This window comes from Vombatus ursinus, unplaced genomic scaffold, assembly GCF_900497805.2.
Source record: "Vombatus ursinus unplaced genomic scaffold, bare-nosed wombat genome assembly UNPS02014798.1, whole genome shotgun sequence".
NCBI lineage: Eukaryota > Metazoa > Chordata > Mammalia > Diprotodontia > Vombatidae > Vombatus > Vombatus ursinus.
In genome coordinates this window covers 82,962,802-82,988,419 of record NW_020954576.1, presented here as the reverse complement: position 1 = coordinate 82,988,419, position 25,618 = coordinate 82,962,802, and the positions used below count along the sequence as shown (strand labels likewise).

General features: G+C 40.4%; 1 long non-coding RNA gene across 1 annotated transcript in view; it reads right to left on the bottom strand.

Annotated features, from left to right (window-relative positions):
- The window catches only part of LOC114049988, a 31,400-nt gene extending 9,376 nt beyond the window's left edge, over positions 1-22,024 (bottom strand). Inside the window, exons 1-2 of the long non-coding RNA XR_003569922.1 lie at positions 21,660-22,024; positions 19,905-20,083 (exon numbers count right to left, since the gene is read on the bottom strand). This is a non-coding gene — a long non-coding RNA (uncharacterized LOC114049988). The remainder of the gene's footprint in view (positions 1-19,904; positions 20,084-21,659) is intronic.
- Positions 22,025-25,618: the final 3,594 nt, after the last annotated feature.

The following is a 25,618-nucleotide window of genomic DNA, read 5'->3' as shown; positions in this document are numbered from 1 at the left end:
TAAAGAGGTTATATGATTTGTCCAAGGTCTCACAGGTAGGAAGCAACAGAATCTAGACTGGAATCCAGATCCTCGGACACCAATCTAGAATTGCTTTCATTAAGCCACAGTAGCAGGTTGCTTTAAATTACACAATTCATACATGAACATCAAACCCAACCATAATATCAGGAAACCTGCTGTAATGTCATTTTCCTCATTGCCCAAGACACAAAATGGATGATCTAACTATAGCTTTAACAACTGTGATGATGGTCTTGCCTAACCAGTTAGCAGCATTAAGGCAAAGTATTGAATGTCTGAATTCAATGTTGGTGAATTGACCAACATTGGTGGCAAGCCTTATAGGGAAAAAAATAAGGTCCAAGTCCTCAGTGAGTTTTTTGCTCACTGAGCAAATAATGACCCCCTCAGAGACCAACATTTGGCCTATGCCATGTCAGGGATGGGAGCAGTTGCTCAAGAACAAAGTCTCAGAATGCCAGCCAGGGTAATATTTGGTGGGGACTTCTGATATCCTAAAACTACTACGGGAGTTGTGAGGCCCTGATTGAAACCCTGAAACTGTGAAGAACAGAGCTTTGGGGATGTTCTTGATTAGATTAGCAACCTAAAGTCAAGTGTGATATACTGCTCCTCAGAGTCAAAGAAATAGATGGGTTGGCATAGCATGGTAGGCTGGCCCTACTCAAAACTCATCGTGATTATCAGCTTAACATGGAGAAGAGGAGAATGAGTGGGACTTTTTTGTATTTTGGTGCCAAAAGAAGGCAAGATATATCAGAACAAATCAGAAATACCAATACCTCATCTGCTGAAAATGCTTCAGCACAGATGGTACAGACTACTAAAGCAGCAAAATTGTAAGTGTGAGTAAAATGAACTGAAGATATGAATGCTTTCGATATATGCCAGGACTCAATCATAATAAAATTGGAAATAGATTTTACAAATCTATATGCAAAGGCTTTCTACTGGTTTTTTGTCTACAGTACCTTCAGCTAAAAGTCACAAAATGACACAACGCAGACCAATACAAGGCAATGATAAAAAAAAAATTCAACCCTAAATCCAGATTAGATGAAATTAGAGCTGAAATCATCAAGCTACTGAAATCTGAAGAGAGAAAGGTTGAAGAATCTGAGGTCACTGAAAATTTTCATTCAATGCAAACTCCAGAAAATCTACCTAGTCACAAGACAGATGGTAAAAGCAAATAATGTCTTAAATGGCTTGGGAGATAGGCATTCTTAAACTGGAACATTGAAAAGCACTTTTTGAGTTTGATAGTACAAATTCAACTAGTAGATAAACTATATCAAAACAGAATATTTATAAATACATAATATACATTATTTATAAATAATGTTATTTTCATACAACATATTATTTGTATATATTATATAATCTATATATAATATATTTATTATACAAGATACTTATACATTTATAAAATATGTATTTATATATTTATAATATGTGATAGATAAATATATTATAAATTATATATACACACACATACATACACACATCTGGCATTTGCTATAACTATCACGAACAAATGCATTCTCCCACAGTATTTGAAAGAAAATATAAAAACATTTCAGAATCAGTATACAAGAGTACTGTCCATTTTCACAGTAAGAACCATAGAAGGAAAGGTGCAGTCATCAAGAAATGTCCTAGGGGCAGCTAGGTGGCTCAGTGGATAGAGCTCTGACCTTGGAGTCAGGAGGACCTGAGTTCAAATACAGCCTCAGACACTTACTAGCTGTGTGACCCTGGGCAAGTCACTTAACCCTGACTGCCTCACCAAAAAAAAAAAAAATAAGAAAGAAAGAAAGAAATAGTCCTAAGGACATGCATGCATCAAATACCACTGTGGAAGAAGCAATTTGAGAAGACTATTGAAGATCTACAGAAAGGCCTCAGAAGATTAAGTCAATGTATAGTTGGCACATGCAATAGAAAACTTGAATGCCAGATTTTGCAGTTAAAGGCAACAAAAAAGAAACATGGACAGGAATACAGAAAACAAAATTGTATTATACATTCCAGATTTCCTTTGAAAGCTGAAATCAAAAGGTTGAAGTCATGCAAGATACAATAAAGGCCAGATTTTCAAAAATGGCTCTATTTTTTGGTATAATTGACCTTCAAGTTGGATTCGTGTTTATTTAGAACTGGCGTATAATGAACATATTTGTATCTTTAGTCCATTTCATGTGCACAATTCAATAGCAGTCAAAAACTTTATTTTTTAAAATAAAGTTTTATTTTTTCCCCAATCACATGTAAAAATAATTTTTAACATTCATTTTTTTTTAAATTAGTCAAAAATCTTTATTACAGAATCTTAAGAAGCAAAAAACAATCGGGGAAAATTCTTTAAGAAGGAGGATATGAAAAATTTCTGGTCACCTGTATGATCATTGTAATAGCAATAGTAATGATAATAGCTAACATTTATATAGGGCTTACTACATGACAAACACTGTGCTGAGTACTTTACAATTATTGTCTCATCTGATCCTCACAACAACCCTGGGAGGTGGATACTATTACCATTCACATTTTATAGATGAGGAAATTAAAGCAAACAGAGGTTAAGTGACTTGCCCAGGGTCACACAGCCAGTACGTGTCTGAGGCCACATTTGAACTCACGTCTTCCTGACTCCAGGCCTGGCACTCCATTCACTGAACTACATAATGATAAAAATAGCTAGCATTTATATAGTGCTTTAAATCTAAATTTAAAATTTTTAAATTTTGCAAAAAGTTTTTTTTAATGTTATCTCATTGATCATCACAAAAATACAAAATGGCTCAAACGTGAAACTTTACATACATGAAAACTCACATACAGTTACTTTAGTGACATGGTTTTGTCAAGGGAGATAACTTACATGCTAGCTTCTCTGTAACACTGGAAAGCAGCAGGGGCAGATAAGATCTGTCATTATTGGAGCAGGTATTGCCCAGTGGCACATGAGTTAATAGCAAAACATGTTACTGGCTTTCTTTCAGATGAAAGCCTAATCTCATCCTTCTTAAGAGAAGGTATCACTTTTCTACTGTCAAGAGATAAGAATGCCAGTATCCCTTCAGGTATAGGCCAACTCCATGTATATGTACTTTATATCAAACATTCATGATTTGAATCATTAAAAAAAACAAAACAAATTATAAGTATTCATAAGAAAATAATATGCTGTCTGAAGAGCAAAAAAATTGTATAAAAAAGTCCCATTGGTATAAAAAACAGTATTATTGATTTGGTAATTGTTGCATAAACCTTCTGAAAATACCATGACACTTTTACTACTGCCTTTATTGGTTATCACAAAATTTTTGACTCAGTTCTGCACTCATGGCCAATTCATGTGTTGCACATATATAAAATAAACCCAAATATAGTGAGAAAGTTAAAGTATTTGGTGTCCACATAGAAAAATTTTCTTTATTTAAAACACCATTATAAATGCAATAATGTAAAAAAAAATAGTCATTAAAGATTCAGGCATCTTTCAGGTAGACAGTTTAAGCCCATTATAGTTCTCCTTAGGTTTAAATCCATCATCATCTCTCCTCAATAGAACTGAGCAGGGCTTCCAGGTTAAACTGGGAATCATATCAAAACATGATTAATCACTTGATGTACAAAGATGACATTACATTTTATAACTCCATCAAGAAAACGTTAAATAGCTTCTTCATACTGAAAATTTTCTTTAATAATATAAAAATACAATTTGGACTCAATAAGAATCTAACAACTGGAGGTTTCAAACGAATTTGGGATTTAAATGTAAGCAATCAAATATGTCGCTTTCCCATATAAAGTATAAAGATATCAAGGAGAAAGCTGGCCATATTGACATTTTCTGGTCACCTAAGAGCACAAAAAGTCCCAGCCACATAGAGTTGGGCCTGTTAGACTTGGCAGATATCCCAAGACCCTGAGTTGCTATCCCTTGCACAGCTGACCATAAAATTCTACTTAAGTTTGTTAAATGTCCTTTCAGTGCTATTCCTAAGTAACCCCTACCCCTCTTTGTTAATTGTTGAATGAGCTATGAGTGCCTCATTTCATTCCAACATAGAACTTGAAGTAATAGGCTACCGGCCTGATCCAGGGCCACCAATTTACTATCCTGATTATCATATGCTCTGAGAATATCAGTCCTCTTTCTCTTTGACAAGGAAGTACTACTCTTTCTGTAGCTGCCTTAGGTTGATGGGCTCTGTGTTTCATTAATATTATATGGGTTTTTTACTAGAATACTTTCCTAATCTGCCATGGTAAATTTTACAATTCCAAATGTGTGTGTTAAGATTGGTATTATGTAGGTGTTAATTACATCAAACATATTCTTTTCTCAAAGCTTTGATTTCAAGAAGCCACTTTGTCTCATGACCTACAGAGCAACTTGCCCAGAGGGCAAGATATTTCTGAATATTCCTTTCATTCATTGTTTTGATTTGAATTCCAGATTCAAGCTTGAAGCCTTCTGTCTCCTTCCTTCTTTGATGTACATTAAAAATTTCATACTTATTAAGTCTAAATTACATTTTCACATCATTAGCTAAAGATCCCACAAAAAAAAAAAGATCCCACAAGATGGAGAAGTTATTTAATGTGTTTCTTTGTGGAGCCAGGATGTGGGTTTCTGATCACTGGAGATTTCTGACCACCCTGGTACTTTTTGAGGGGGAGCCCTCCACTCTTAGCACCTTAGGACAAAGAGCCTTGCAGGCTACCAGTATCCCTGATCCATCTCTGGTCTCTCTGAAAGGTTACCAACTTGTTTTCTTGTGTCATCACTGACTTCTGTGGCAAGGCTTCCTTTCCAGAAGCCAGCAGGCCTCCGGCTGACTTGTGCAGTTCTGGAGAAGTCACTTACCATATAGTAACTTATTTAATTTTTTTTCTTTTTTTTCTTTTTGGTGAGGCAATCGGGGTTAAATGACTTGCCCAGGGTCACAAGGCTAAGTAAGTGTCAAGTGTCTGAGGCTGGATTTGAACTCAGGTCCTCCTGATTCCAAGGCCAGGGCTGTATCCACTGCACCACCTAGCTGCCTCCCACTTACTGAATTTTTTAGTCATTATTTAGCCTTCTGTGAGTTTGAGGTTTTTACTATGGTAGGTGATGGGGTATGGCCCATCATTCAGCTTCAGAAGCCAAGACCTTAGCCCCTTTTCAACAAAAGGAATTTGGCTCCCATTTGTTTACAGACCCCAGAAGACCCTTAAACTTTTAGATTCCTTATAGATGCCCCTTATCTCCCTTTGAAAGCCCTAGCCCTGCCTTTTGATCTTATTCAGATTCACCTTTGCCCATCTGGCTCCCATTTCTACTCCCCTTATCTCCCTTTGAAAGCCCCAGCCCCACCTTCTGATCCTTTCAAACTTCTACTTTCCAGTTCCCTTCATTATCTATTCCCATTGTTTATTCAATCTCTCAGACCTTTCAATCGGAATTCACCTAGACCCTTTTCCCAACCACTCCCCCCCTTCCTTTGGCCACCCAACGTTACTTTAGTGTATATAAGATCCACCCTGGCCCCCATTCAAACACTGAGACTTTCTCATGCCCAAAAGGCTGAGACTCTCTCATGCCTGCTCGTCTCTATGGGCATTACTAATGTTCAGATTCCTTGAGAGTCTAGCCTATATGATTTATCTCTAATAAACTTTTTCTCTGTCTGGAAGAAGATTTGAGTTGAATTCATTCAGGCAGGGCCCACGTTGTGATCTTGGGGTTCAGAGCAGCCCAGACCTCTAGACCTCTTCAGTAGGGAGGTGAGAATTGGGTGGTCTGCCTCCTTTCAGGCAGGGAGCTGAAAACAGATCTTTTTCATGGAACAATAGTAAAGGTTGACAAAAGGCCCAAGCTAGGGGCAGCTAGGTGGCACAGTGGATAGAGCACCGGCCCTGAAGTCAAGAGAACCTGAGCTCAAATCCAGCCTCAGACCAAACACTTGACACTTGACACTTACTAGCTGTGTGACCCTGGGCAAGTCACTTAACCCCAATTGCCCCCCCCAAAAAAGACAATAGGCCCAAGTTACTGGATATGTCAAATGTAAATAAAAGTGGTTAGCTCCAGTTGGAGCCTATGATAAAATGCAAGAGTGGAATCAAAAGGCCATCCACGGGCGAAACCCACATTAATCCATGATATGTCAGTAAGGAAGTATCTAAAAAAGTGAGTCTTACAAGTGTTTATTGACACAGAGGTGCTTATAATGTCAATTCAGGACCAGGTCATTGTCAGACAGGTTATCCCAGGGTTGCTTTCAGTGAGCCTATAAAGCATGTACTTAAATACTAATAATTTTATTCAATTACAAAAAGCAATGTAGCCAAGATAAGATTACCTCCCAATACTTTTATTCAATTATAAAAAGCAATTCTATCAAGTCCTGTAATAGTCTAAAGGATATTTAATAGGAGCAAGCACTATTTCTCTCTGAACTCTATCAAGAAAGATGAAAAGAATGAGATGAATAACAACTAACATTTATATAGCACTTAAAGCTTGCAAAGTGATTTCCCCACAGCAACCCTCTGAGGCAAGTGATATTAATCCTGATTTACTGAAGAGTAAACTGAGGGTCAGAGAGGTTAAGTGACTTGCTGACGGGTCTTGTAGTGCAAACACTACAAGATGATGCTGTTAAAGTGTTGCACTCAATAAGCCAGCAAAACTCAACAGTGGCCCCTGGATTGGAAAAAGTCACTTTACATCCCAATCCCCAAAAATGGGCAATGCCAAGTAATGTTCAAATTCAAACAATTGTGCTAATTTTACACACCAACAAAGTTATGCTTAAGATGCTACAAGCTAGGTTTCAGTAATATGTGAACCGAGAATTACCAGAAGTGCAGGCTGGTTTTTGAAGAGGCAGGGGAACTAGAGGTCAAATTGCCAACATTTGCTGTATTACGAGGAAAGCAAAGGAGCTTCTGAAAAAACATCTACTTCTGCTTCATTGACTACACTAAGGCCTTTGACCAATTGGGTCATAACAAAATGTGGCAAGTCCTCAAAGAGACGGGAGTGCTCACCTGCCTCCCGAGGAGCCTGTATATGGGTCAAGAAGAAACAGTTAGAACCAAACATGGAACAACTGATTGGTTTAAGATTGGAAAAGGCTATATGTTGTCACCTGATTTATTTAACTTATATGCCAAGTATATCATGAGAAATGCTAGGCTGTATGAATCAAAAACTGGAATCAAGCTTGCCAGGAGAAATATCAACAATTTCAGATAGGCAGATGATACTACTTTGGCAGAAAATGAAGAGGAATTAAGAAGCCACTTGATGAGGGGAAAAGAGGAGAGTGTAAAAGCTGGCCTGAAGCTTAGCATAAAAAAAGACCCCAAAACCTTAAGATCATGGCAACTGGTCCCATCACTTCCTGGCAAATAGAGGGAGAAGAAATGAAAGCAGTGTCAGATTTTATATTCTTGGTCTCAAAAATCACTGAAGACAACAACTGCAATTAGGAAATTAAAAAATTCTTGCTGCTTAGAAGGAAAGCTATGGCAAATCTGAACAGCATACTGAAAAACAGAGACATTATTTTGCTGACAAAGGTCTGTATGGGCAAAGCTATGGTTTTTCCAGTGGCAATGTATGACTGTGAGAGTTGGACTATAAGAAAAGCTGATCGCCACAAAACTGACGCTTTCAAATTGCAGTGCTGGAGAAGACCTTTGAGAGTCCCTTGGACAGCAAGGAGATCAAATCAGTCAATATTTAAAGAAATTAATTCAGGCTATTCACTGGAAGGTCAAATACTGAAGCTGAAGCTTAAGTACTTTGGTTATGTAATAAAATGGGACTCATTGGAAAAGACTGATATTAGGATTAAAGATTGGAAGATTTGATTGATCAGGTTCAAATCCTGCCTCAAACACTTACTGGCTGTGTGACTCTGGGCAGGTCACTTAACCCTGTTTGCCTCAGTTTCCTCATCTGTAAAATGAGGTAGAAAAGGAAATGGCAAACTACTCCAGCATCTTTGCCAAGAAAACCCTAATTGTGCTCTCAAAAAGTTGGACGTGACTGAACAACAAAATGATTTGTCCCCCTGTCCCCCATATTTGAAAAAAAAAAACCAGACCTCGAAACTTTCTTAAAAAGTTCTTAAAAAGGGGGTAGCTAGGTAGCACAGTAGATAGAGAACTTCCTGAAGTCAGGAAGATGGGAGTGCAAATCTGAGCTCAGACACTAGACACTTACTAGTTGAGTGACCCCGGGCAAGTCATTTAACCCCAATTGCCTCTCAAAAAATAAAAGATTGAAGGAAAAGGAAAAGGGTCTGGCAGAAAATGAGATGGATAGACAGTATCATGGAAACCACTAACATGAACTTGGACATATGTTGAGAGAGAGGGCCCAGTGTGCTGTGGTCCATAGGATCACGAAGAGCTAGACACAACTGAATGACTGAATAAAACAACACAAAGCAGGGCTTTATTTAGTGTGTTGTTGATTGTCTAGACTTGAGGGGCAGCTAGATAGCACAGTGGATAGAGTGTCCTCAGATACTTACTACTTAATCTTTTTATTTCAATTTCTTTATCAATAAAAAGAGTTGGAGAAGGAAATGGCAGACCATGCCAGTATCTCTACCAAGAAAATTCCAAATGGCATCACAAAGGGTTGGACACGACTGAAACTCAACAACAACAATAAGACTTAAGGTGGTGGAGAAAATGTTAATGCGGATCAAACTTAAATGTGTAAGCATACACACGTACATAGTTACATTCACATACATATGTGTGTACACACGTATATATACATGCATATGTACATATACTATATATGCATATATGTACACATACACATATACATACACCGTGTGTATATATATACACATATGTATATACATACATATACACACACATATATATGTGTGTGTATTAGGAGAGCTGGTTGCTAAACATCTGCCAGCACTTTGTTGTCTTTACCTTATCTTATACTCACTTTTAAGAAATGGTTGTTAAGGAGTTAAATTAAAAACAAGAAAATAGAGAAGAGCAAAGCAGGTAGTCGATTAAGGTGGTGAGTACAGAGACCTCTGATAGAAGGCAAAGTAGAAGTGTGCTGCAATCTGTCTCGGGTTCCATGTAGTGCAAAGGAATGAACTTGAACAAATTAGCACAGAGGTGAGGCAGTTAGGTTCACACCTGGTCGTGATAGACATTCACTGGGACCCCAGGATATTTTTCTAATTGTTTTTAAATAGCAATGAGGTTAACACAGGGCCAATGAATAAGCAAGGACAAACAAGGACAAGTAAAAACCACTGAGAAAATGCCAGCTACTCCAAGGTGCCACAGAGCAGCACTGCTCTTGGTTTCTAGGGCCAAATGAGTGTTGTTTCATAACTTTTTTTTTGGACTAGGAAATAATGGTAAATTGCCAACCAATTTTGAGGGCTCTGACAGCTCGGTGGACCAGGGAAGGATCTTCATCCTGGCTGTCTCAGTATTACCCTGCAAGGTTCCTTTGAGACTACAAGACAGGAGGAGGGGGTTGGAGACCAGAGGAACAGGGCAGCCTTTTCAAAGAACTCCATCCTAACTCTGCCTTGGAAAGCACAGTACCGTGACAAGCCTATGAAATTAAATGAAGAGCCAGAGAAGGCAGGCAGGGAAAATAACTCCAATATTAGCATTTAGAGGGAATGTAAGATGGTAATAAGCCAGGGAGGCAGAGAACTGGTAATGCAAAGGAATACAGAGTTCTAGAGATGAGGACATGATAACCAAGGCCAGTGCTTGCTTTGTGAAACACAGCTCAGGCTTCCCTTTGTGTCTGACCCCTACTCCCTTCACTAATGCATCCAGTTCATAGGTGGTGCAGTGGATAGAGTACTAGGCTTGGAATCAGGAAGTCTCATCTTCCCGAGTTCAAATCTAGCCTCAGATACTTACTAGCTGTGTGACCCTGTGTGTCACTTAACTGTTTGCCTCAGTTTCCTCAACTGTAAAATGAGCTGGAGAAAGAGATGGCAAATCACTCCAATATTTTTGCTAAGAAAACCTGAAAATAGGGTCATGGAGAGTTGGACATGACTGAAATGACTCAACAGCAACATGCTAGAGCCGGGAGTGACCTTTAGAGCCAGCAGTCTCATTTAATAGATGAAGAAAATGAGGCTTTGGCAAGGGAGGTGTTTTAGCTAAGGTAGTAAGTGTCAAAATTGGGGCTTAAAAAAACAAGACCTTCTGGCTCCAAGATCAGTATCCTTTCCATTCCACTGAAAGGACCCTCTTAAAATTGGGATTTGTCTGCCTACTTTTTTCTAAGACTCCCCTCTCCCAATCCTGTCAAAAATTACCCACCCTCTTTAAAAAAAAAAAAAAAACCACATCTTAAAATAATTTAGAAATAAAGAGCTCTTAAAATCTTGCCCCCAGATTGCCCGGGAATAGCAAACGCATCTGCTAAGATCATTGGAAACCAACATTTTTCATTTCTATAGCATTTAAACATTCCCAAAGTGTGTTAGATTGTGTGACACTATCTGACGAATCCATAAGACTCTGGAGAGAGACGCTTTAAAAAAAAACAAACAGGTGATAAACTCTGAATTTTGAGTCTCAGGCCCTAAATTTGAACGCGCCACTTACTGTGTGATAGTAAGTCACTCAATGTAGCACGGCCTGCCTTAGTTTCCTCATCTGTAAAATGAGGAATGACCTCTGAGGTCTCCTCCAATTCTAGATCTATGATCCTCTGTCAGCCGCCCAGCCAAGTCTATCTCTAAAAGTCTCAAAGTTATAAAGGAAGAATTACGTTGAGAGCTTTCAGAAACTCCTCTCACACACATATCATCGGGATCTAAAAGATGCTGAGGATTGAATCCAATGGTTCTGTTCTTTGGCTATAGTTTTAAGGATCACTTTACTCACTTCCTTACCCAATTTGTGCTACAAAATATTTCTTTAAATTTAGTCTGTATCAATTTGTCAATTCCTGTTTGCCCTCCACAAACTCCCACGAATCACAATCTGACCTTTGTCTTTCCTCTTCCCTCTTCCTGCCCCTGCTTTTCACATTCTTTCAGAGCTTCATTAGCCCTGAGGTTGCTCACAAGAACTACAAATGACCACAGGGACACCTGGACCACTGTGCTCTTCCCAATAAATTAATTAACACATAATTATCAGTCCCTAATACCATGCTACGGTGCTGTGGGAGATGAAGAAGCTTAAGAGAGTCTCACTGAGGAAAAAAGGCCTTTAAGATAGCTGAAATATTCAGCTCTTCAATCAGCAAATATCCATCAAGCTGCTCCTACAGGTAAAGCCCATAGGAAGGGTGGCGTATTGGAGAAAGAATCAATCTCAGAGTCAGAAAGACCTGGGTTTGAATCCTACCTCTCACACAAATTGTCTCTCAGTGCCTCCAGACAGTTCTCTGGGTCTATTAGTTGAAGAAAGTTCATTCATCTGTTTTGTTAGAGAAGTTCCTTGCACCAATGAAATCATAGGTCTGATTTTAAAAAAAATTGTAAGGCATTGTACTTAAGGATACAGCGAGAAAGAAGATATACAGTTGCATGAGATATGATTCTGGCCTAGAAAAGTTTCTAATCTAGAAGATAAGACATAGATACAAATAACTACAATAGTGCCTAAAATTGAAGGGGAGGATGGAGGAAGAGATAAGCCGAATGGATAGAAGCAGGCTAAGAGAGAAACAAAGATACAGAGGAAGTCTAGGAGACTGTCTCTCTCTAATGAATGTGTATATATACATATATTATATGTATATGTATGTATGTGTGTATGTGTGTGTGTGTGTGTGTGTGTATCCTAGCTCTTCTGTCAAGCTCCCCAGTTCTTAGTGCCTTTTCTCTTCTCAAAATAACTTGTATTTACTTTTCTATCAACCTGCTGTGTTTCCCTCCCCCAGCGGATATATGTAATAGAGATATACTATATGTAATTATTTTTATATAATATATTCTTTTTGTATTGTGTCCAGTATAGCTAGGTATAATATATAGTATATATAGTATAGCTAAGCTCTTGATGAAAAAATTTTTATTTTGTTTTAGAAGTAGACTAGAAGAGCACAAGAGAGTTATGAAGAAGAATAATAGGATTTCTAAAGGGAAAAATCATTTCTGCCTCGGGCAGTCAGGTGAGGAGAGGGGATATCATGGCAGGCTTCACGGAAGAGAATGTTTGATACAATGAGAAAGCTATACAGCACAGAATGCTGATCAAATGTTGAGTTGTGTGATCTGGAACATTATGTCCTCTTGGTCAATATTCATCCATTTCTAATAATCAGTTTCCTTGGGCTTTTTTATAGTGGGAGATGTAGAAAACAGTGCTGGGTAAAGCTCCAGATGATGGGGTAACACAGCAAGAGGAGACCACATCTTGGGCCAGCAGCCAAACCTGGTGATTCCAGGATGTCCTGAATTGGTTTTGAGCTAGTAACACGAATGATTGAATGAGGTTGAGAAACTGAAACAAGGAGGTCTCATGTGGCAGACATTCAAACACAGGCAGACACACTGAGGACCTTAAACTCAGAGGCCAATCTCATAGGATATTCCAGTGGGAAGAAAATATCTGATTAGAAAGTAGGAAAAGATTCAGATTTGACTTTGTTGAAGTCATATCTCTTCTACTTAGTGAATAAAAAAGCATTTATTAAGCACTTACTGTGTTCTTTGGTACTACCTTAAGGGCTGGGGCTACAAATAGAAGGAAGTTTCCCTTGCCTTCATGTTTCTTACAGTGCAGACGAAAACACATTAATGGGCATGCTGGCCAGGAAAGCGAGAGGGATTGGCGATTAGAATCATTGGACAATTGATGGACATGTCATTTCCAGGAATTGTTGAGGGTTTCTTTTATTTTTTAATTTTTTTTGATGACTGTTTTCAGAGCCAGAGTTGGAAAGGGAGAAAAGGGAAGGGCCAATGAACAGTGATGTGACCTTGAGCAAATTACTTAGCCTCCCTTTCCCTATTTGTAAAATGGCTATTTGTGCTGCCTACTTCACTAAATCAAATGAGATAATATAAGTAAAGCACCATAAATATGTGTGCTATTATTATTATAGAGGAGAAAACAGACCCAGGAGATGAAATCCCTTTCCCAAGGTCACAGAGCTAGTCAATAACTAAGCCAGGATAAGAATTTAGGTTTTCTAGACAGCAGCTAGGGCAGCTAGGTTGCACAGTGAATAGAGTGCTAGCCTGGAGTCAGAAGACTTGTCTTTGTGAGTTCAGATCTGATCTCAGACACTTTACTAGCTGTATTACTCTGGGCAAGTCACTTAACCCTGTTTGCTTCAGTTTTCTCATGTCAAATGAGCTAGAGAAGGAAATGGCAAACCACTCCAGTATCTTTGCCAAGAAAACTCCAAATGGGGTCAGGAAGAGTTGGATGTGACTGAAAAACGGCTGAACAACAGCAAAGACTAGCATGCTTTTTATTATGGTACACTTCTTCACTAGCTCTTCTGTTAAGTTCCCCAGTTCTTAGTGCCTTCTCTCTTCTCAAATTAACTTGTATTTACTTTTCTATCAACCTGCTGTGTTTCCCTCCCCCCCACCTCAGCAGATGGTAAGCTCTTTGAAGACTGGGACTGTTTCTTAACCTTTCTATCTCCAGCATCTAGTAGATTCTGTCTTTGTACTGTACTGGAGAAAATCTGGAAGCAAAGATACCCAGAATTACTTTTGTGAAGAAAGAGAAGTCAAGTCACCCTTCTTATTTACCGTAATTCTCTAACTTATTTAAATATTTCAGTTATTTTGCGGAATCTGGATGGTTAAAAAAAAAAATAGTCTCCCTAGCTCAGGATCCCTGAAATCCCTTTCAGCTTTCTCACTCTACGAGTCTGTGTGACATCTTGGACAAAGTTGTTCCAAACAGTCCCCTTTTCGGTGTTTATTTCTTCTGGAGATGGGTTTTTCCTAGTCCTATCCTCTCAAAACTTCCCCACCTGCTGATTATGGTGAGTGTTATGTGTTTTCCTGATGCTAAGTCCAGTGTTTCTTTCATACTAAATGACTGTGGTCACAGAGCTAAAGAAAGTTATTCCAGCAGAAAGTGGTACCTGTTACCTAAAAATCTGGCTAGGGCTCACTGATTATAGCTGGAGTCCATTTAGACAATCCTAAGCAAATGTTTCACCACATACAGGGAGCTTTAACATCCCCAGATAAATAGCCCTGCAACACCAACATGCAAATTACAGCTTTAAAACCTGTCTGCTACTTTGTACAATGCCTATCAATATGCTGCCCACAGTTGGCTGAGGCAAGGAAGTTGTAGTTTCTTCCGTGCAGAAATATTCCCTGCACGAAATCTGCTTCCTTGCATTATCTGAAAAACAGATCGTGAGAAAGCAACCGCTCAGTTTATGCTGGAGTGTAATCCTGTGGACACAGCAGGATTCGCAGTATTTAGATGCATGTGAGCACTTGGTGACCAGAGATTGCAAAGGACTGCCCATTTGCAGTAACCTATCATATGAGAGGAGCAGGATAATGAAGGACTAACAGAGGTTCCCAAACTTATTTGGTCTACCACCCCCTTTTCAAAAAAATTACTGTGTCCCCTTGGAAATCTACTTTCTTTAACCCTTTAACTTTTTTTTTTTAAAATTTGCATCACCAGAAGGCTGCTACCGACACCCCCCACCCCCAATCATTCCAGTACCACCCAGGGGGCGGTACTGCCCACTTTAGGAACCTATGGACTAACAGAACAAATCCCCTTAAAAAAAGGCTTTGTTCTATAAAACTTGGACTCAGTAAAAAGGCCACACCGGAGGACCTAGAAGGCCATCTGTGACCTAGAAGGCCACATGTGTCCTCAAAGCCACAGGTTCCCCACCTAAACCAACCCTAGAAAAAGAAGTGTTCAGTCAGATAAACAACAAGATCATAGACTTCAAGAACATGAATTTTCAGCCTTTTCTTTTGTCATGCACCCCTCTGGCAGTCTGGTGACGCCTAAGGACCCCTTCCCAGAACAGTGTTTTTAAATGTATAAAATAAAATACATAGAATTACAAAGAAAACAAATTATATTGAAACAAAGATGTATTTCCCCCCAGCCGCATTTATAGACTCCAGCTTAACAACCCTTCTTAAGAGGGATTGAATGAAGGCTATTGGGGAAGTTGAAAAAAAAAAAAGTTATGATGGAAGCTTGAGATAAGAAAAGCATCCTAATGAAAGAAAAGGAAGTGAAAGAACCTGATCAGGCTTTCAAAGAACACTTGTGAAAGGTTTCCTATAGTCCCAAGACAACTGAGGAAGAATTAGAAGTGGAGATGGATAATTGGGAAGGTATAGCTGAGATATTTAACGGGAACTAATTGTTCTCCTTTAAGAGGGTGGGGGTGCAGCGAAGGAGCCCCTGGGACTCTGAGATGTTGCTCCAAGTGCAGGGTAGCTGCTCTTTTAGTGTAGGAACTTGCAATCCATTCGAATCAGTGGTAAGCCATATTTCTTTGAAGAATAAAGTTCCACTCGCGCCTTCCCCAAATCCTCATCATTAATAATCTCTTTGCAGCATTGACATTGTTGGCTACCCTTTCCTTCTGGATAATCTCTCTTCTCCAATACTGCTGTCTTAGTTCTCTTCATACCTGTCCAACTGTTTTCTTAGTCTCTTTCACTGATTCATCATCCATATCCCACCCTTTAACTGTGGTTGTACCCCAGGGCTCTGTATGGGGCTCTCTTCTCAACAGTTACTTGGCAACCTCAGGAACTGCCATGGGTTTAATTATTATCCTGTGCATATGATTCTAGCCCTAGTCTCTTTCCTGAGTGCCAGTCCCATATCACCAAGTCCTATTGTCTGTTTCAGACTTGATATCGTATAGGCACCTCAAACTCAACACATCAAAAACAGAATCCATTATCTCAATCCTACTCCCCAGCTGCAAGGACACTATTTCCCCTAACTTCCCTCTCAAAGATGAGGATACCACCAGCCATCTAGTCATCAGTGTTTGTAACCTTAAAGTTATCCTCAGCTCCTCTATCTCCCCCAACTCACACATCCAACAGGTTGCTAGAATTTGTGTTTTCTACCACTAAAACATCTCTAACATTTCTATCTTTCTCTCTTCTTACAAGCTATGTTGACATTGTTTTTTGTTATGGTCTCCCCCGATCATCCCACCAACTAGTATAGTAAATTTGTAAGTTGCCAGTATAAGGTAACAATAAATAGAAAACAGGAATTAAGAGCATAAAGGGCAACGTGGAAGTCACTTGCCAAAAACTGCCTCCCAAATTAAGGGCGTATCCAGAAACTATGAGCTAAATTAGAACATGTAAATGCCTCTATTTGCCCTTTTCCCTTCCCATCTCTTCCCCACTGTTTGCCTTCCTCTCCCACCTCATTCCCGTGCCATCCCCATATTGTCTGCCTCCATACTCTCTGTGCCTTGTTAAAGAGTGATTGATGTATTACTACCTGCTTGTTTCCAGTGTGATCTTTCTCAATGAGAATCCAAACTACTGAGCTTGGTTCACCTTGACCCAAATGGGGACCTCTCTGTGGTCTCCTTCCTTAGGTATGAACTGGGCCACCCAGGCTGGGACTTGATTTGTTCACAGTTACACCTACCATGGGTAAGCTTGGTGCTGTGAACCCATTGGTAGAAAGCAAAGGCAGACAAAGGAACCCTGTGCTCCCCTCACCATGTAAAATAGTACTCCTCACAGCTGGGTCTGTGGGGAGCCTTAGTAGAACACATGCCCACCACCTTAAAGCTCTCTTCCCTTTTTGCCTCAAATATTGTAATAGCCTCCCAATTGGTCTTTCTGCCTCAAGTATCTCCCCTCTCCAAGCCTACTCAACACAATTGCCAGAAATGATCTTCCTTCAGCACAGGCCTGACCATGTTACTCCTCTACTTAATAAACTCCAGTGTCCCCCTATTGCCTCTAAATGTCTCTCTTTGGCACTGAAAGCTCTTCATAACCTGACCCCAACCTATTTTTCCAACCTTATTACATATTATAATTACTTGTTATAAGAATTATTTGTACTATTACATTATATATTATACTACATTATATATTATACATGTATATACTACATGATCATACTATTATTTGTATAATATTATGATTACTTGTAGTATTACATTATATATATATGTGTGTGTATATATATATATATATATATATACACATATGTGTGTGTGTGTATGTGTATTCTTTTTCTTCCCTTCCTGTATGACCCAGTCAAACTGGACTTCTTGATGATGTTCCTTACCTGCACTATCCTCATCTCCTGTCTACATGCTTTTGTATGGCTCCCCCATTTATGGAATGAATTCACTCCTCACTTCCATCTCTTAGAATCACTTGTTTCTCTCAAAACTCAGTTCATCCCTGCTTCTACATGAAGTCTTTTCTGATGACCCCCTTACCCCCTACAGCTGGTAATACCCTTCCCCTCCCCCAAACTGTTGTATCTATTTTGTATATATTTATATATGTCCATATTGTCTCCTGTAATAGAATCAAGGTCCTTGAAGGCAGGGGATATTTTTGCTTTTGTCTTTTTATCTCCAGTGCCTGGCAAATAGCAGGTGCTTAATAAATGCTTTGATCAACTGATCAATAGAACAAAAGCCAGAGGTGCAGCAGCTTTGAAATAAAGTCCTTTGCCAATGTTGCAGGGTGTGGTTGAATCCTGGGCTTCAACATTGAAGAATGGAAGAGTGGAAGTTCCTTCCCCTAGGAAGAAGAGGGAGGAAAAATAAGGGAAAGATGAAGAGGACAAGGAGGATGGATAGCAGAACAAGAAAACAAGGGGGGAAGAAGATGAATAAAGATGCTTCTGTCACCATCACCACCACCAAATATTTATTAAGTACCTTTTACCTTGGGTCAAAGAGCCAGTATCTCTCAGACAGGATTTGAACAGCCTTCCTGACTCCGAGACCAGCTTACCATCTACTAGACCAAATCACCTCTCTCACAAAGTGCTTTGTGAAATCTGAGGAGCATTGTTATTTATAGGAGGAATCAGGGAAAGCTTCATGGGAAGGAGAAGAAAGAACCCTTTATAAATATCTCCTTTAATCCCCATCATAACCCTGTGAGGTGGGTGCCATTATTACAGATGAAGAAACTGAGGCAACTAGAAGTTGTGACTTGCCTAAGGTCATACAACTATTAAGGGTCTGAGGCTGGATTTAAGCTTAGGTCTTCCAGACTCCAGGCCCAGTGCTCTAACCATTGTGTCACCTAGCTGCTGGAAGAGGTGACATTTCAGCTTCAAATTGGAATTGAACAGGTTAACAGGGAGGGGAAAGATATTCCAAGCTTGGAGAACAGTGTAAACAAAGGCCTGGGGGTAGGAAAAGCGTGGAATTTGTTGAGGGACCAGAGAGCAGTCCAATTTGGGTTAAATTTAGAGTGTATGGAGGAGAATAATATGACATAACTAGTAAAATAGTACTGTATTATCTCATAATTAGACTCAGTGTTAGAAGGACAGAGAAGGTAGAAACAGTCTGGGAGACAACAAATTTAAGGTGCTTTTGGAAAAAAAGAAGTGTTCAAAAGTTAGAAATGCCATTTAAAAACAACATATAAAATCACAGAATTTGAGACTTGGCGGGGGGGGGGGGGGGGCGGTCCTCAGAGACAATTAAGTCCAGTGAAAGGAATCCCCACTAAGACATGTGACGAGTTCATCTTAGAAGCCACCACCAGTGTCCTGAGATGGCCCACTCCACTTTAGGACAGGAATTTTTTCCTGACAGCTAGCCTAAATTGGGTCCTTCGAAATTTCTAGCTATTGTCTCTGGTTTTACCGCCTGGGTCCCTAAACCGCAAACCTAATCTCTCCTCCCCATGACAGCTTGTCCAATACTTAGACACAGCTATTCCCCACCCCCTTTCTCTTTTCCATTTCTAGTTCTTTTGAGAGATCCTTGCATGACATGGACTCAAGGCCCTTTACTCTTCTGGTTGCCCTCTTGGGCCACTCTCCAACTTATTAATGTCTTTAAACCACAGTATTCAGACCTGAACACAATATTCTAGAGGATGTCTGATGAGAGCAGGGTACAATGAGATTATCATCTCTATTCCTGGAAAAGAGGCCCCTCTTAATGGAATCCAAGACTATTCTGGCTACCACCAGCCATCACCCTGCTGACTCATTCTTTGATAAATTCTTTGGTGTGAAATGGATAATCATAAGATGATTAATGTGAATTCTTTTTTAAATTCCTAAGGAAAAATCTAGGCAATATCAAATATGTTTCAAACACCAGCCAGCCAGAGCTAAGGGAGAAGAGGGCATCTTTCTCTTGTTGGATATCTGGAAATCAAAAATAAATGATGGTGGGGGAGGCATGATGGAGGAGCCAGAGTGGGTGGATTGACAACCAGGGGAAAAGACAGGAAAGAGCAGTTGGAGTGAAGTCCTAAGCTGGGGTTCAGCAAGGGCAGAGTTATTTAGAGACATTCATTAGCCGCGTCTCAGCAGGAGGGTGTTTTTTCTCATTAGCAAAGTATATCAGAAAGAAGCAATTACATATTGGAAAGCAGCATCATGCCATCCATTTTTTTTTCATTTGTTCCATTTTTCCTGCCTTCAAAGGCCAGCTATCATTAACCCCTGGATATTTCCTTCATACTCATAATAAGCGGGCATTACTAATTTAAGCCATTGGGATCCCTACTTTCCTTCTACCTTCTACATGAAGCCTTTCCTAATCCTCCCCCCCGTCAAGTGCTAGCACCTTTCCAGCCTTATAAGAAGCATGTCACCTGTACCCTGACCTCCATCCTCCCAAGAGAACTTGGACTCTGCCCCTGGCACTCTGGGCTCTGATAGGTGGATTTGAACCTTACCTCGTCTGGCATCAGGCCACCAGATACTCCCCAAGCCTTTCCAAGTCATGCCTCCACTCACATTCTTCCAACTTTGACTCCTTTTTCTGTCCCATCTTTTCTTATTAGAATGTTAGGTCCTTAAGGGCAGAGACTGTCTTGTTTGCTTGATTTGGTATTCCCAGCCCTCAGTGTAGTGCCTGGCAAATAGAAAGCAGTTAAATGGTTTTTCATTCATTCATTTATTTATTCGTTCATTCACCCTCCTCCCAATCACTTTGGATTTATATTAGATGATTTTTTTTTTTTTTGGTGAGGCAATTGGGGTTAAGTGACTTGCCAGAAACACACAGCTGGTAAGAGTTATGTGCCCGAGGCCAGATTTGAATTCAGGTCGTCCTGACTCCGGGGCCGGTGCTCTATCCACTGCACCATCTAGGTGCCCCACTTGTATGTATTTTTAATACACCGAGCTGTGTACAGGTTGTCTCCCTGATAGACTATAATCTCCTTGAGGTCAGTGTCAGGAAGGCCTGGATTCAAGTCTTGCCTCTGACAAACACTGACTCCTTGACTCTGGGGAAGTCAGTGCCCTCAGGTTTCTCTCTCAAACTATGAATTTCAGAGCAGGCGCCAATCTGCCTTGATTATTGAGGAAATGTCTTTATCAGAGGTTCTGGTAAGTAAGGTGAATTTTAGTGTGTGTAAAGTGGATTTTTTTTTTTAGCATTTTCTTCCCAGGATCCATAGCCATAACAATCTCTACTTTCCAGGTGTTAGATAGGAATTCTCACAGTCATGGTTCAAAACAGTTTCTACTGCACAGTCACAGTAGATATAGGGGTGAAGTAATGTAAAATTGTGAGGCTACTGCTGGCAATGTGGCTTCTTTGTCTGTTGCCCTATAAAGCAAGTGGGCACTGTTCAATGACCGGGGGCCCCCATAGGGGTGAATGTGCAGCCTGAATGCTGTGTGTGCCTTGATCGGCCCCCATCACGGCTTGGGAGGGGGAATCTGTGTGTTTGCCTCAACCAGCCCCCATGGAGGCTTGTGGGGATTTAGGGGAGAACACAAGTTGTGCTTGTCTCAATTGACCCCTTCAAGACAGGAGTAGTTGCACCCCCTTCATGTTGGCCCCTGCGAGAAGGGTTGTTAGGGAATGTTAGGAGTTGGTGCTCCCATTATCAGCAAACTCCCTTTAAGAAGACTAGACTAGAATAAAGTAAGCTTATTTAACCCCTTATTATGACTCCATTCCCATCTTCCTGTCTGACTGCATCCAAAGTGAACCTGCTAGTGAGAGAGATGCAAGAAGCCCTCCTGTGTCTTCTTCCTAAGAAATGACATAGTTGATGAGTTTACTTGTCTAACAGTTGCCTATAACAATAAAAATCATAGATTGGCTTCCCTCTCCCCCCCCCCCACCCACCCAAAGAGAATAAAATCCATAATATCTATCTCAAAAGGTTGTTATGAGGGTCAAATGAGATTGTCCTACTGCATTAATAATGTATTAACGTGCTTGACTTCCCATAGCCCCTCCAGCAACTAAAAATTTTGTCTTTTCTCATTTTTGCCAATCTGAGGGTTGGGGGAATAACTTGGGGTTGTTATAGTTTGCATGTCTCTTATGATTAGAGACTTGGAGTCTCTTGAGGATATTTTTATTCCGGCCTTTTCTTTGGCTTCTAAGCTGAACATTTTCCTTAAGATATATATATATTAAAAAAAGAAATTCACATTTAAACAGAGGTGAGAAGGAAACATAGTAGTACCTGTCACTCCTGGAGGACCAAAGAGGGTAGTCCTGATGCTTTCCTCTTGATAAGAATGGATGATTGATGGGTGATATTGTCAGAGAAGACAATAGAGCAGACAAATCCTTCTGAGAGTAAGTCAAGGGAACTTGAATTTAGAAGTCCTCAGGTCTTAGGCAAGCTGAATTCAAGAGCTATGATAGAAAGAAACTATTTTCTTTCATGAAAAGATATATACCTATTCACTCATTTCTTCCTCTCATAGTGGGTGCCAGGATCTTTGCTTCTCTCCCTCTCCTCCCATTTCCCCAAGTGAATGTTGTAGGCCTGATAATTGGGAAAAAGCATGGATCCCACAATTTAGGAAGGCCTGTTAACCAGTAGAGATTGTCAACAGCCTGGGATGATTTAAATCATTCCAGGAATTGTTTAAAAAAGCTAATTAGAAAGAAATGGGGGTGCTTGCTGCCTCTTGAGCAATAGATAAATAGCAACTTGTTTGCAAAAGCTCTTGGGATTTTACTGTCACAGCAACCTCAATATGAGTCATTGGTGTGATATGACAGCCAAGAAGCTAATCCAGTATTTCAGTGATTTGAGAAGGAAGCAGAGTGTTTAGGGTTAGGGAGCTGACAGTCCCTCTGTGCTCTCCTGTGGCCAGAACACATTTAGAGTAGTGTCTTCAGTTCTGACTCCCACGTTTTAGAAAAGACATTAATAAGGTGGAGAGCATCCAGTGGCAGAGGGCCAGGATAGTGAAAGGCCTGGAGATCATGTCATATGAAGCACAGTCGAAGGAATTGCGGATGGTTGACTCTGAAGAAGATAAACTTAGGAAGGTCATGACAATGGTCTTCGAGGATTTTAAAGGCTGTCCTATAGAAGAGAGTTTAGACTAGTTCTGTTTGGCTCCCAAAGGAAGAGTTACAAACAACAGAGAGAAGTTGCAAAAAGGCAGATTTAAGTTTGAAATAAGGAAAAGTTTCTTAACAATTAGGGCTTCCTTAAAGTCGAACGGGCTGCATTAGGAGGAAGGGGCTCCCTCCCAACTGGAGATTTTGAAGGAAATGCTGGACAACCATATGATAAAGAGTTCTGTTCAGGTATGGATCAGAATGAAAGGCCTCTGAAGTTCCTTCTAACTCTGCGATTCTTTGGGAAGATCCCTTGGGTAGAAGTTGTCCCTCCCCAGATGCCAGAGAGCATAAAGACATTCCAATTTACAATCACCACATGTGAGATTGCTCATTGCCCCCATGGGCACTCTCTCCTTTAGAAGCAAACAGAATTCTGGAGGAGAGCTCAGTTGTTCCCACAACTCAGCTATACCCTAAGAGAAAGGTTCTAATCTTACGGTTCTCATCATTGCTAACTCTGTATTGGTATATGTACTAGCAACCAGGCTATCAGCATTACTAATGGTGTAGTGGATAGGACACTGGATTAGGGTCAAAAAGACCTGGGTTCAAATCCTGTTTCAGGCACTTACTAGCTGTGTGACCCTAGGCAAGTCACTTAACTTCTATTTGCCTCAGTTTCCTCATCCATAAAATTACATTGGATAGAATGGCTTCTAAGGTCCCTTCCAACTCTGCATCTCTGATCCCAAGGCCATGCCCTCAAACATCAGGCTGAACATCCAGAGGATACTACTCCTTGGTAATCCCTCAAGTCCGGCGGCTCTGCTCTCCTGCACTTCTCACACCAAAGGCTTATCTGAAATTTCATGCTTCTTATAATGTCTGCCTTTCCTTGCTTCAGTGCACACTCAACATTATCTGGGCTGGCTTTCAACCACAACAGCCTTCTTCCTAGTTCCTGATGCCTGCCCCTTACTCTTCTCTGCGGTCCACAACACTCCTGACTGCTGCTCTAAACCAAATTAAAATGTAATTGGGAAATATTTAACAAAAAAGATAAAAATACATTAAAGTAGATAATAAAATTTAAGACTAAGTCAAAATGCAGCTCACAGGGATCCTCACATGTGACTCAGTAGCCCTCGTTTCTATTTGAGTTGGACATCATTCCTCTAGAGTATTTCAATAAACAGGTCCCCTTTCTAGCATCATTCACTATTACAAATAGTGGGGAGGGAATCATCCTGCAAAATTCCTCGCCTGTACCTATCCTCTCCTTTCAGCCCCAGGACATCCAAATCTCCTAAAATTTAATCTGAATCAGAAGTAGGTGACTACAATTTCCCTGGAGCTGGAAAGTATAATAGTTGACTTTTATATTGTTGTTGAGTCACATCCGACTCTCTGTGACCTCATTTTGGGGTTTTCTTGGCAGAGATGCTAGAGTGGTTTACCATTTCTTTCTCCAGCTCATTTTACAGATGTAGAACTGAGGCCAACAAGGTTAAGTGACTTGCCCAGGGTCACACAACTAGTAAGTGTCTGAGGGCAGATTTGAACTCAGGAAGGTGAATCTTCCTGGTTTCAGGCCCAGTTCTCTATCCCTTGTACCACTTACTTGCTCTTGACATTTACATAGGGCTTTACATATATAATTTCATTTTAGCCTCATAACAATCCTTTGAGATAGATACTATAGATTTTCTTCCCTTTAAAGGGAAGTGGGAGAACACAGAACTCTATCTATGATTTTATTGTTATGAGGAATTCCTTGATCAAGTTGGCACCTGCATTGCAATTTATAATCTAAAAGAGTTGACTGAGAGCGCTGAGGAGTTAAGTGACTTGCCCAGGGTTATACAGTCAGTATGTGTCAGAGTTAATCCTGACCCTGAGGCCAGCTCTTAATCTACTACACCTCTTGTTCCATTTTACAGATAAGGAAATTAAGTCTCAAAGAAGTTTAGCAACTTGCTCATGGTTCTACATCTACCAGACAAAGAATTTGAACTCAAGTCTTCCAATTCCAAGTTCAGTACTCTAGCCACTACATCATACTGCTGCCCTAATTGCAGGCTTTTCCCCAGAAAGCTTTTGTGAGGCCAGGGGATGACTGCTGTGGCAAAGAAGAATCCTCCTCTTGTTGAAAGGATCTGGTACCATCACTAGAAATGGGATGTGTCCCAGGGAGAACTGTATCTTCTGCAGCACAAGAAGAGGAGCTCTGGGGTCTTTCCCTTTGGCGGCAAGGACAGTGGTTAGGGATACTGAAAGTGTGTGTGTAAAAAAGAAGGAAGTCCCTGCTGAAAGCCAGGGGATCTAAAGGAACATCACAATGAGCCAGGGATAGGATTTTCCATCTAGAGCTGAAAGAAGCTTCAGAGACTGCCTAGGTCAACTTCCTCATTTTACAGAGGCAAGTCCCAGAGAGGTTAAAATGCAATTAAGTAACTGGCCCAAGGTCTCACGGATAGTAAGTGAAAAAGCTGGAATTTGAACCCAGGTCCTCCGATGATAAATCCAGCACACATTTCACTGCCTGAGGCTGTCTTTCTGGTTATATACCTGCCAGGTACAACATGGAACTCCGGAGACTACGAGGCCATTGCTAACAGAGCTAAAGCTAGCATTTCTTCCACCTGGGACAAAATCAGGTTGGGTGGGCGAGTAGGAAAGAGGAAGAAGGGTTGAGGATATAAGTGTAGTTATATTAGGAGAGGGAGGTGGCTCCTTCTTAGGATACCAGAGAGTATCCCGGGCAGGGAGGCCCTGGCAGAGGGGCACCCTGATAAGGGGCTGGAGGTGGTTGCCCTTCATGGCAGTGTAGATTGGTGAAGGACTAAGAGGCAAGACCAGAATAATCCAGCATGGGGAGGAAACAAGTCCTGCCTGCTTCCCTAAATGTTGTCATCCTTAGATGAAGCCCTTTTTACCCCATAGAAGTTATAGTTCAGCTTGGAGTCACTTCGCCAGCAGAGGGCAGTAGGAAGACAGCTGTCCTCAGCACAGAAAAGCATCTGAATTTACTAAGAGAAGAGAGTGCATTGTAAGTAACCCTCAGAAGAGTGTTGCTTAGTAGAGGGTGTAAGTGTATTTTCTTAAGTTTATTTCCTATAT